Source organism: Lates calcarifer, linkage group LG15 (genome assembly GCF_001640805.2).
Source record: "Lates calcarifer isolate ASB-BC8 linkage group LG15, TLL_Latcal_v3, whole genome shotgun sequence".
NCBI classification, from domain to species: Eukaryota; Metazoa; Chordata; class Actinopteri; family Centropomidae; genus Lates; species Lates calcarifer.
Genome location: NC_066847.1, coordinates 21,754,665 through 21,765,883, shown reverse-complemented (window position 1 = coordinate 21,765,883; position 11,219 = coordinate 21,754,665). Strand labels below are relative to the sequence as shown.

At 40.4% G+C, this 11,219-nt stretch overlaps 1 long non-coding RNA gene across 1 annotated transcript; it reads right to left on the bottom strand.

The window, feature by feature from the left end:
- Positions 1–3,147: 3,147 nt before the first annotated feature.
- LOC108885930 (uncharacterized) lies at positions 3,148–10,129 on the bottom strand. The gene is made up of 3 exons (XR_001961322.2): positions 9,977–10,129; positions 8,577–8,649; positions 3,148–8,327 (listed from the first exon to the last, which is right to left on the bottom strand). It is a non-coding gene; the product is annotated as an uncharacterized LOC108885930 (long non-coding RNA).
- Positions 10,130–11,219: the final 1,090 nt, after the last annotated feature.

The window sequence follows — 11,219 nt, the reverse complement described above, 5'->3', positions numbered from 1 at the left end:
GTCAAAATACCTAAACCACACAAAATCTGAATGTTGGCAAAATTCAATTACTTTGTGCACTCTTCCCATTAATTCATCACTGTCATCTGAGCTGCTCATCTTCAATCAGCATACGGGACTTAAGAATTGCAGAGCCTCAAAGACTCAGATAATCACCTACATGCAATTCCCTCATGAAGACCAGAAACTCAGCAACTTGTCCATGTTTGTGGACTGCATTTCACAAAGGCCATGTCTGAGGAAATGTGTTGTGTTTTGTTGCGGTTAGCATGATAACTTAAAAAAAAAAAACAAAAAAAACAAGGCAAACCAAACGAATTAGGAAATAAGCAATTATTTTACTCGATATCCAACACAGGAGCACACATGTACTTCAGATACCATTACAGATTTAAAATGTCAGAGAGTCATAGTACATTATCTATGGGCTGAATACCCATTTCAGACAATCATCATCACAAATAGTTAGAGAATGTCCTTCTCCCACTTATGTTGTGGTTGCATTTTCCTCAGATGGGTGTCCAGTTTGTGTTGTGTTGAGTAGTAGTGAGTCTGGTGGCAAGAAGTAGCCTCCTAAGCACTTTGACGTGGGTGGATGAGTCCATTGCTGGTGAGGTGGTACATAGTTTGCAAACGTTTGCAGGACTTGGGTTCAAAAAAAAAAAAAAAGCAAGATGCATCTTGTCAGTTTTGTATTGTTCATTAATGGCCATAGTTTGTGTTTAATCAGCTGAGTTGTGCAATGTTGGCATGCCACTTTGCAGAGAGGTTTGCAGACTTGTGGGGGCTGGAGGTCAGGAGGTCAAGGCAGTGTGCAGGGCTTGGGGAGCTTAGGTGAGGCCACAACAATCAAAGCTTCCTGAAGGTTGGATATCTGACCAAAAAAAAAGATAAAATAAATTAGTAGAAAGCAACCAAAGAATACAAAAAAAAGTGGATAATATGAGATAACACACCTGAAGACAAATCACAGACTCATCATCATCATCATCATCTTCATCAAGGAGGGTTTGGTACAGCCTGGTCTTCATCTTCTAGTCCAGGACAACTTCTCTGGGTCACGGCCTCCCTCACTGATTTTTCTGGGGTCACAGGAACCTGCTGAACTTCACCCTCCGTCACCATATGGGGCTTGGGCATCCTCCAACTATTCATCCAAAACATTACAATGAGACGTGTTCTTGTTCCTGTAATCTCAGTAATTTATCTAACAATGCCTGAGTAAGGCCAGCCTTTTCAGCACAAGTATTCAATTTTTTATTAGGGAGGTTACTTCAAAGATTGGTGTCTGCTATAAATTGACAGGACTCTTGAGACAGGGTTGTATAGTCAGAACTGAATAAAGGGTAGAGGTGCCAAAGCTGACCTTTTTGCTACATAAAGGGATTTTGGTGTCGGGAATTCCCTGATAATACTGGAGAAAACTCCCCAGTGTCCTCTCCCTGGGTCATGCTGGGCCAAATACTTAAGACTACAATATTGCTGGTTTTACATGTGACATTACCTGGCTCCTGAATCTAGATGCCTTTAGGCTCAGTACATCTAGGTTTGTCACTTGGATGACAAAAAAAAAAAAGTAGCATTTAATCCTTGGATTTCACATTTTGGTTTTTTGTGACTATTTCATCTGCAATTAAACATGTCTGTCTATAGGCCCAAAACACAGAGGTGGCAATCTGCTAAGATGACTAAGCAGGATTTAACATGTCTGAACTACATGCTGGATGGTTGGCTAACATCTGAAACTCCCTCCTGCCCACACCTTTCCAACATCAGCTGACAGGTGCCTGTGTTGCCCATCATCTGTAGCTTTCCAGAATCAACAATCTGAGTGACATGCGTCACACCATGACTGGCCAGCTTGGAGGGTCATTCAGGACAAAGCCTAATCCAGTGTCCTGATTTGCTACACAGGAAACAGCTATTACTTAGCTGTCTAGACAACGTTCCCCCTCAGCTTCCAATTCTGCAGCCTCCCCAAAGTTCCTCTTTCTACATCAACCCTCATTTGGCTGCACATCAAACTATCCCACTGCATTTTCCCCAGGTCTCCTCTTCTCATCATGCAGCTTTCCAACATTCAACTACTGCTGTTGTCACATCTGCAAAGGGAGCAGTTCCCTAACTTGGCATTGTTTTCACGTGTTTGGTAAGATGTGGCTGTACACCACTGACAAAGCAGACAATTTGAAATGCCAGACCCTGACACACCCAAATTCTTCAGACTCACACTATCCACAAATGGTAATGTTAAACAGGCTTTCTTTCTTGCTAAAATTATGTCCAATTGAAGCAATGTGTCTTGGAGTAAGAAAGAAGTGAGCAGGCAGCTGATTCAAAAAACCAGAGGGATCCTTGTCTGGTTTTGGAAACCACACAACCACAGCACACAACCTCCAAGTTGCTTATCCATACATTTACTTACAGCATAGACTTCCTCACACACAGAGAAGAAGGGGAAGGAGAAAAGCCTTGCCTTCTTATGTGATGAGTCGACTCTGTTTACCTTGTTCTCTGTAGCGTTAAGATGTCCTATCTCATTCCTGGTTGTGACTGACAAATTTGGAGAAAATGTGTGAAATGTCTCTCAGAACTAGTTCTGAAGACATGTTGTCCAATAATGTCAAATCAAATTTCTAGACAGTGACTTAAGGTTAGTATGAAGAGGAGTCTGTTGAACAATTTGGACAAATCAGAATCAAGCACCTCAAGTTTACTGCTTTGTCAAAGGGCTACTGCTATATCCTACCAAACACGTAAAAATAGTAATGCCAAATTTGGAAATCGCACCCTTTGCAGACATGACAAGAGCGGCAGTGAATGTTGAAAAGCCAGCTGAAGAGAAAAGGAGACCTGAGTACAATGAAGTGAGATTGTTTATGTGCAGCCAAACAAGAAGTAATGCAGATGGAGAGACTTTGGGGTGGATACAGAATCAGGAGTGGGGAGGAATGTTGTCTAGACATCCAGGTGATAGCTGCATCCTGTGAAACAAACCAGGACACTGGACTAAGCCTCATCCTGAATGACTCTCCAAGCTGGCCAATCGTGGCATGAAGTGTGTCCATCAGATCGTCAATTCTGGAAGGTTACAGACTATGGGTAACACAGATACCGGTTAGCTGATGTTGGCAAGGTGAAGGGGGGGGGGTTCCAGATGCCATCCAACCATCCAACATGTAGTTCAGACGTATCAAATCCCACTTTGTCATCTTAGCAGCTTACCACCAACGTGTCTTGGACCTCCAGAAAGACGATGCTATGCAAATTGGTCAAATGAAGACAAAATAATAATGTAACACTTTACAGTTGAGTACAAGGTTTTCACTATCCAAGTGACAAAGTTTCAGTAAAAGGGACAAAAGAAATCATAGAAGTAAATATTCCACAATGGAAATCTCACTTCATACGAACGGTCATTCATTTAACACTACAGCTGTCTCCTGTAAATACCTCCTCCCACATTAACAACAGCAATACTACCTCTACCACAAGTACTATCCCTGCAGCATCTGGCTCTAATTACAAAGTCTTAGAGTTATAATTCTGTCCCATGTGTTTGCCTCAAGACAACACCAACACCTTCTCTGGAATTCAGCCCACAGTATTAAGTTTCTAATTCAAGTATGTCATTTCATAGCCATCATTGCTGTCAACCTCACCACCAGTACACAAAATTAAGGAAATATACCCAAATCGGGTGACCAGAAGTTTCCTCAGATTCCTATCAGAGGTATCTGAGTTGTCTCTCTGCCAGGTTTACGCCCTCCATGAGAGCCCAAACGCGCTACTGTCCGGTAATCATCTACCAATCAATAAAAAGGACAATTTCATGCGCGTATGAAACTGCCCAATTTATCTTGTGTCAGTTGATGCCGCAGTGTATCTCATCAGCAATCGATGCGACCGTACCCTAGTGGCATAACGCTTTGCAGGGGTGCGATAAAATTCCCCTGCTGGGAGGCCTCCCAATGTTGTGCATATAAATACGGATGCAAAACTGAACGACGCTAGACCGACTTCAACTCAAATGGTTCTACTTGGGACTCCAGTTGGAATTAAACTTGGCAGAGCAAAACAAGACAGCCTTTAACCTCAAAAATCAATTTAAGTATACAGTATAATAAACAGAAATTTGGGTGGTGATGATTGACAGCAACACAACTACACTAATACGTAGTATATGAAATTCTCTCACTTAGGATCTCCAATTATTCCATATCAACCTACACCATGTACCTGCACTATCCGAAGATGGAATAATGGAACCAGGTAAAAACAACCCCACTTATAGAACTGGCAGTGATTTGTTTGTTTAATATTAACAGCAACAGCTACTACACTGTGCAATAAGTATCAACAACAAATTAAAAGCATTTACCAACTATGAATGATAAATGGTCTGAGCTGGCAGTCACCTAACTTTCAGGGTACACAGTAAGCAAAGAGAAAAACTAATATGCAGTCTTCAACCAATGTGGGACAGAGACAAAGATGGAAAAAAAAAAGTGAGACATACAGAGACAATAACAAAGAGAGACAGAAAAGGGGCAAAGACTAAGAGAGAAACAGACAAAGACAGCCCGGCAAAAACAGACAAACCCAACAAAGAGATGGGTGCCCAAGACAGCACAGACATGGTGAAATTGCTAAAACACAGATTTAAACAAAAAAAAGATACTTACTTGTTTTAAGATCGACAGCCATCCACGTCATGGTATTTCTAAACGCTATACAAAGGCAACTGGACAGAACTAAAGTAGCCTTTCAGATAAAACATCTTCAAGAACCTTAAACAATCCCAGTTGCATTTGTATAGCACTTAGAAAAGATACTTACTTTTGCAGATATACCTGGAAAAAAGTTGTTTCACCAAAGCTGATCCAAGCCAATTAGACAGATGGGAATAGGTTGACATGGCACAAACCATGTTTGTGGTTGTGGTTTAATAGACTCATTTCTTTTATACGTTTTGGACATTTCTGTCCTGCATGAGTTCAACTGAAGATAATTGTTATTCACAACCTTTTATTATGTTCATAGGATTGTTGATATTTACATATTTTGTATATGTTGCCAATTTGTCAATGTTAATTTTGATATTTTAATATAGATTTCTGATTGGTCAGTTCGTCACAGTTCAGTCCGTCCAACAAAGCAAATTTGACCGTCAGTCAGTGAGTCCAATAAAGCCAATTTGAACGTCGGTTGTCAAAGCTAATCTTGCAGTGAGTTGACCAGAGACTGAAAAAGACAGTCAAATAAAACTAAACTGAACGTCAGTCAGACACAGACAGACACAGTCTGCTAAAGCTAATTTGAACGTCAGTCAGACACAGACAGACACAGTCTGCTAAAGCTAATTTGAACGTCAGTCAGACACAGACAGACAGACACAAAGTGTAAGTATCAGTGTGCGTGCATGTGTGCGTGTTTGTGTCAGGCGCGGCGGCCTTCACAACAGGATAATTGGAAAAAGACAGTGGATAGGGAGTGTTTAAGGATCAGTGTGTGCACATGTGTGCGTGTTCATGTGAGAGACAGAGGAATGAAAGAGGTGGCGTGGCAGCCACAATTAAGCAAACTTGAGACATTTGTAGATACATCATGAAAATAAAAAAAACGAAACCGATTATACAAACTAACGGGTAGACTAAATCTTAGATGCTCAACCATGTTGGATGGATAACGAGAGGGATAGATCGGTAGATGGGCTCGGCGGCCAAGATAAACCAGTGAGGGATAGACAAGAGATGGCACAATGGCCCAAAAATAATAAAAAAAATAATAAACAAAGACGCAATCCTTTTCTGTAGGATGAAGTTGACTGAAATGGGACTGTGGACTAAAATGCAGCCATAACTAAGGAAACATGGGACGTTTGTAGATTCACCATGAAACCCATTATACAAACTAACGGGTAGACTAAAGCTTAGATGGATGTTATCTTGGGTGAATAGTCATGTTGGATGGATAACGAGAGAGGGATAGATCGGTAGATGGGCTCGGCGGCCAAGATAAACCAGTGAGGGATAGACAAGAGATGGCACAATGGCCCAAAAATAATAAAAAAAATAATAAACAAAGACGCAATCCTCTTTTGTGGGATGAAGTTGACTGAAATGGACTGTGGACTAAAATGAGGCCATGTTCGACAAACGCACACAAAGACAAACAGATGCTGCAAGTGATGACAGAGCAGCCATACAAAAGTTGGAAAAACAGAAAGATGAGCCTTAGTTTCAAGGTACAGCAGCACACAAAAAACAATTAAAACAGGCAGATGAAAGATATGACAACCTTAATTTACACCAGGTTACAGCCCAGTTCTGAGCCAACATTTGATTATTTCAGATCACCAGCTCAGGAGTTAAAGAAAAAACACGTATGCTAAGATTAAATTAGATTTTTAGAGGATTAGATTGATCATCTAAACAGCTATGATGTTCAGATGATCAGTCTAATCAAAATCACCTATATGATGTTTAAATGATTAGAAGGAGGGGCGAATGGGGGCAAAAGTCCAACGGGGTGACAGCGATGTTGCATGGATAAACGAGAAAGGGATAGATCGGTAGATGGGCGCAGCGGCCAAGATAAACCAGTGAGGGATAGACAAGAGATGGCACAATGGCCCAAAAATAATAAAAAAAAAATAATAAACAAAGACGCAACCTGCACTTTACATAGACTGGCATTCATGCCCAACAAATAAGGGATAGATTGGTAGATGGGCACGGACAAACGCGTGGCCTGAAATGCAGCTAAGTTGGACAGACAAACGCGTGGCCTGAAATGCAGCTAAGTTGGACAGACAAACGCGTGGCCTGAAATGCAGCTAAGTTGGACAGACAAACGCGTGGCCTGAAATGCAGCTAAGTTGGACGGACAAACGCGTGGCCTGAAATGCAGCTAAGTTGGACAGACAAACGCGTGGCCTGAAATGCAGCTAAGTTGGACGGACAAACGCGTGGCCTGAAATGCAGCTAAGTTGGACGGACAAACGCGTGGCCTGAAATGCAGCTAAGTTGGAAGGACAAACGCGAGGTCTGACAGATTACTCTGGTCATCAGAGCCAATCAAAAGGTAGAGTGTGATTAAAAACTAAATTTGTTCCTTTATAGAATCTACTTTTATTAATGAATAGTGTTAATGATAAGTTTGACAGTGTAAATGTGTTTGTGTGGTGATGCATTTGGCAAGAAAACTCAATTCATTGAAAGAAACACACAGCCCTAATAGATTTTATTACAGTCTACAGTTAAAGTATAACAAATCTAGAGTAAGACTGAACAATATGCAAAAAAAATTGCATCTCAATATTATAAAATGTGATAACATTAATTGTTCAGCCCCACTATAGAGAGACAGGCAAGGAGGCATGGCAGCCACCCAAGAACATGTATTAAAATAAATAAATAAATAAGGTACTCACCATTTGTAGATTTACCTACAAAGAAAGCGTTAGTACATGACAGCCAAGACAAAGCACCTTCATTACACAGATAACAGGCCAAATTAGAGAATTCTGATTTGTAACAGCATAAAACCTTTCCACTCCTATTATCTACTACAGCTCCACCAAATCATTAATACACAAAAACCTCAAGCCAATAGAAATTCAAAATTCAAGGACCAGTGAACCATCTGCCCTGAGTGAACATAAAACCTGTCTGAACCTCCATAGAGCCCTGAGAGGGTCACCTCAGGCTTTGCACCGTATCAGCCGAGCCCTGACCAAACATCTCACTAGCACTAGCTTAGCAGTTCCAAACAATAATTCACTAAGACCAGTACCAGGGGACAGAATTTCTCTCCCAACCATTCTGCAATCCTCTAAATAACCTCACTATCCACACATCAAAAGACCACTAAATGTTGTAATTGTATTGGGAAGCCATCCCTCCCAACACAATTAAAAGTCAGCTATCAGAGAGGAAAAAAAAGAAAGGAAAACAGACAAAGAGAGACAAACAAACAGGGTGGCCATTTTGGACGAACCGGTGAACAATTGGGTGGCCATGATCGAATTGATGCGAACTAGGTTGGCTAGACGGACGGTCATATTGTCAAAAAAAATTGGAAAAAAAACATAGCATAAAGCAGTCATGGCAGCCAAGCAAATACAAAAAACAACATTTCAATCTCAGACAGAAACAGTCATGACATGGCAGCCATTAGGCATCTCCAATACACAGCAGAGAGAGAGAGGGGAGAATGTAAGTCAGTGTGCGTGCATGTGTGCGTGTTTGTGAGAAAGCGGCGCGGCGGCCTCCAAAACCACAAAGAATAAAAACAAAATTTGTCTTACTGGTTCGTAGATCTACCTGTGGAAAGAAAGAAAAAAAAAGCAGTCAGAATAAGTAAACTCTCAAGCTGCCGACAATTACCTAGCCTTGAAATTCACTTTAATATCTGTGTGATAGAAAAAGGTATATAGACCTTATGGAAACTTAAAACAGGTTACTCTAAACATTAAAAGTTAATGAGCCTAACAGGAACCAACACATCTGAAAGCAATGACATTGTCACTATGCTAACTTGAGGCTATAAGCTACTTTACAGGCAATTCTTACCTTTCTGGGTGAGTTTTAAAAGACAAGATTCTCCTGGCAGCTTTCTCCCCACACCTTACAGGAGGGCATTGTCCTGTTTAAAAAAAAAAAAAAAAAAAAAAAAAAGAAGAAGAAGAAAGAATGAAAAAAAAAAAAGTAATTTTCCAACCTTGAAATTTACTTTGGCATCTGTGTGGTATTGTGGAGAGATGACAAAAAGGCACAAATAGGTGGGAATATCATTCAAATGACTCAGCTGCCCAAAGAGTTTTCACAAAGAGAACAGACATCTTAAAACTGTCAGTTTCTAGTGCAATGTCAATCTCATGCCACTTATACTGGTGATTTCATCAACAGGAGCAAATTAAGTGCTAGAGAAAATGAAAACCCAATTGTAGGATCATGCTTACTCTGTAAATAACCTCTTAACAGAAATTTTACCTCACAGAATTGTTAAAATACTGCTGCCTGATCAGTGTTACTGTGTGGTAGACCTGCTTTTGTTTACATTACATGATAACACAAACTAAAAGATTGAGACAGTGGTTATCCAGCAACTCTATTAAGCAAAACAGAAAAAAATGCTGTTTGTGGAGCCTGGTAGTAATATAATGACATTTCTAGTTAAAAAGGATTTTACAGTTTAATAAAAAAAAAAAAGCTGCTCTGTAGGAATCCTATGCATAATGTTGTCAGACAAAGCACTGTAGTAGACAAACTTTGACGCACAAATGCTCAGGTGGATTTCAATACAGCACCTGTTGGGTGGCGAGTGCAGCGCACGTGCTCAGTCCCACCTGTGTAGGCCTCTTTTCCATTTGTTTGATTATCTCCGCTATTACAGAGTAGCTACTTTACTAACGTGATTGAATATATTAACCAATAAACCCTTTCAGTTTATATTCACTTTCAATAAATAGGCTAAACAGATAAAGATACTTCTGCTGGCCCTTAAGGCGCGACTCGCGGCCTTAAGCGCGACAGGCCTCGCGGCCTTAAGGCGAGGCCTGTCGCGCTTAAGGCCGCGAGGCCTGTCGCATTGCGCTTGAGCAACTGAAATAGGCCCATTATGTTTATTCAAAGGCATTCGCCATCTCTGAATTTAATCCATTCATAACTAATAAAGGTTTACAGCATTGCGGGTTAATCCCGCGTCCCTTTGAGCCACCACACCACTCCGACTTTTTATTTTTATTTTATTTTTTTATCTGGGAATTTGCAATTAAATATGGGCGCTTAAGAAAAAACAGGACGTAACATGTTGCAAAAGCCTGCATTCCCACAGCCCAGTAAAGTTAAATATCTTAATCTAAACAACACAGTAAGTTACAAACTTTCCGAGCCTGACACGCGCCGACACACCTGGCGACAATGATATTAACGCCAAGCTAACTCGCGGATAAATTAGAGGCATCTCTTACCTTTCTGAATACGTTTCCGAGCTCCTCCTGTTACTGGACGCAATCGTCCCGGTGTCTCTCTAACTTTCAAAAACTTTTGCAGACAAGGGCAGTTTTGCTGTCAAGCCCCCGGGGTTTTAAATTTCGCCCCGCCATGACGCCTCCGACACCGAGCTGAGCTCGCCATGGTGTGCCAATGTCGGCGTCTGACGTCATTCTTATAGTCGAAGCGCATGCGCATTCGGTGATGCGTTAAAAAAAAATCACGGAGGGTTGTAAAAACCAAAACTTCCCCAAATGTTGGGTGCCTCGTAGAACTTTGAAAGATTTTTAAATATTATTTTAAATTTAGTTTTATACGCTTACTGAAAATTGTAAGCAATAATAGATCAGATAAATGGCCTTAATAAACATACAGGATGGAGACAAGTATATATTACTTTAGATGAATAAATAACCAGCACAACTTAAACACATGTAGATTTTATTTTAGTTTGCTTTATAATTGTTGCACTTTTTGATTTCATTCTTTTGCATAAAGGGAAAATTCATATGGCTTAGTTCCATCAGTCACTATTATTGGTAACAAACGTTAATTGATGGTAAGCCATTGGTGTTGCTGCCTGCCGCTCCACCCACAGAGGCTACCAGTTTACGTTACGTAACGTACCAGTTTTGCGTTATTTCCTTTTTCTACCTGAACAAAGAATTTGGCCAGCTTCATGGTGGAGGCCCTAGCCTATCAGTTTGGATCAAGTAAACGACCCGTGTGAGTTTGCCTTTGTTTTATGATTTAATAGAAGTTATTTTTATTTATGTCCTGTATAGCTGTGTTGGTGCTGCATTACTGGTTAAGTTATTAATTTAGTGGTGATTTGTTAATGTTTGAGTCAACATTTACGATATCCTTTGTTAGTTTAACCTTTGAAATATTGAAGTGTGCAATATGGACTGATATTATGTAGGTTTTTATTTCTATTTTCAGATACATGATCCAGATTTCACCCTGTTATAGAACAGAAAGAAATGCAGTGGTCTTCATGCTTTTTTGTCCTGATACAACCCAGTCCCCACATTGAATATCCACTCCTAAAATTCACCTCAAGATCGATGGTTGTTCCTCCAGTCAGTTAACTGCTTGTGTATCCTTGAAACTGACCTAAGTATTGAGATTACACTCTACATTTAGTGCCTGGTTACATAGATATTGCAGATGTCCAATACAATACCAGCATTTTCCATCCATCCATCCATCCATTTCCTG